Genomic DNA, 2422 nt, shown 5'->3' with positions numbered 1-2422 from the left:
GTGTAGTTCTAATAAACGGAAATAGCAAGGAACGAATATAAATACAAAAGCCTCCAAGATGCACCATGCCTATCGTTTTATTTATCACAAAGAACTTTCATCATGTTTACAGGTATAAACAATGCACGAAATATAAGTTAGTAGCATGTGCAAACGTCTATGCTGCCTGCATAAAAGATAATTCAACATTGAGATTGAAGACTGTAAATTTTATTAGGATTTGTGCAGTGAACAAGGATTTCAAAATTTCTTGTGGCTTTACAAATCGAACTCGATAATTTATTGAAAACAAAAAACAAACAAACAAAATGGCGGCGACGATTATTACACAATATGGCGGTCGCAATTATGGTAGAGCTAGATATCGAGTACTGCACAAAAAACGGCTTCAAAATAAATTTAATGATTTTAAAAACATTATTAAGAGAATTTCTGATGTTTTTATGAACTAATTCTGTATTTATTTATTTATTTTTTTAATCACGTGACTCTTTCAAAGTCAACGATTGGTCAACAACGAAGCGCGGATTTTTACGGAGACGATTTGAAAATTGGTGTGATTGAAATGCTGAGACCAAAAATGGAGATTTTGAAGTCGGTAAGGCTATATTTATGTTTAAAATTTGGATAATGTTTGTAGGAAATGTATTTCACCACTATAGAAATGTATTTAATGAAGAATTTCTATATAGATTTTACATAATGTGGGCATTTGTGTTTTCGATTTCTGGTTTGTTTTGATCGGTATGACGATGTAAAATTACATTTGAATTAACTGAATGGGTTTAGGAACATGCTTTTTCTAAGGCTCTGTGAAACATGAATCATTTAATTACTTGTTATATTTATTTCCTAAAATGTTTCAATATGATATTGATGCAATAAGATTATAATACAATCAGCACTGCTCAGTATTTGGAAACGTTCACTGGGCTACGTACATACATTTTTGTAGCCTAGCTATAAGTCTAGGCTGATTTAAAAAAAACACTAAGTCTACTGAATTTTGTAAGATTTAAAGTTTGTAAAATAAATATTATAGTAAATGGATGTTTGTTAAAAGGCAGAATGTATATAGTGTGTGTAAGGTGGGGTTGAGATTGAAGGGGGGGGGGGGGGTAAGTCAATACAAATAAATTAAATACTGGGGAATTAAACATGATAAACAAGCATTATAAGTATCAGCATTTACATGCATCTGATAAATTTTAAGTTGCACTTGTTAATTATCATTTAAAATATACTGATCATCTTTCGAGGCTGAAAAGAACTTCAAATGGGGGTGGGGGTTGCTTCAATATTGAGGCACATGGATACTTTTTTTATTATGTACATGTAAATTTCAAGTTATATAACATGAGGAATTTAGACAGATTTTTTTTAAAAGAAACTTAAGAATTTAATTTTAGAGTTATCTTAATCTTTCAACTACATGTTCAAGTTATCTGATTTTTCTTCTATAATTTTCAGAAGTGCCTTTTTTTGCTGTGACTTAAATGCAGAGCAATGGGAAAATACCTCAACAATATAACTGTATCATATCACCTGTAAGTATATTAAAATTTAAATGTAGTCTGACTTTGTAAAATAAAAAATTTAAAAATCATATCAAACCAGTAATAATATGATACATGTACTTAACTATGTGAGTCTGCCATGTATTAGCTTATGAATTATACTTCTGCTTTTTGAGAACTGTGATGTTTAATTTAGAACTGGAAAAAAAATTGATTATCAAACTTTTTTGCAGAACCCAAGGAAAAGTGCTTAGACATGTTGAAGGGTGAAACCACATAGCATATTCAAATGAAGATCACAGAGAGAAAGATTGGTTGAATAGACTTAGGAGTGTAGGCGATCTGTGAGTGTGATCAATCAGTGACAAATCCATGTACAGGACAAGCCTGTAGGATGCAATTTCAGTTTGGGGGGTTGGGAACACCCCTACCTCGAGATTCCAACCATGTAGTGACTAGATGCAAAAGGATTAAAAACTGTTATTCTATAAAATTATATAGATGATTTTATATTCCAATTTATTCTCTATTTATGGAAGATTTATAGAACTGAAAATAATGAATGATTTAATGGAGATATTTCAAATAGTCAAAATTTCATGCATTTGAATTACAATTCTGTAAGTTTAAGAGATTTAATTTTTTTTTGGTATATCAGATCTTAATGCATTTTATTGTCCTTTTTAAACCATCAATCTAAAAGAAGTACTTTCTAAATACTTTTTCTACATACATTTTTGTACCTTTTCGCACACATTTTTGAACTTTTTCGCATACATTTTTGTACTATTTTTCCGGAAGTATACTTTTCTTGTACTTTTTTAACACCTTTTTAGCATACATTTTTGTACTTTTCTAGAAGTATACTTTTTTAGTACTTTTCCTGGAAGAATACTTTTTTTGTA

General features: G+C 29.9%; 1 long non-coding RNA gene across 1 annotated transcript; it reads left to right on the top strand.

The window, feature by feature from the left end:
• Nucleotides 1-1447: 1447 nt before the first annotated feature.
• LOC134283794 (uncharacterized) lies at nt 1448-1977 on the top strand. The gene is made up of 2 exons (XR_009995562.1): nt 1448-1547; nt 1751-1977. It is a non-coding gene; the product is annotated as an uncharacterized LOC134283794 (long non-coding RNA).
• The last annotated feature ends 445 nt before the right edge of the window (nt 1978-2422 follow it).

The sequence above is a fragment of the Saccostrea cucullata genome, unplaced genomic scaffold (assembly GCF_032062105.1).
Source record: "Saccostrea cucullata isolate Sc308-1 unplaced genomic scaffold, CSIRO_AGI_Scuc_v1 ctg5282, whole genome shotgun sequence".
Classification (NCBI taxonomy): Eukaryota; Metazoa; Mollusca; class Bivalvia; order Ostreida; family Ostreidae; genus Saccostrea; species Saccostrea cuccullata.
The sequence above is the reverse complement of the archived record's forward strand: the minus strand, read 5'-3'. Positions and strand labels throughout refer to the sequence as shown.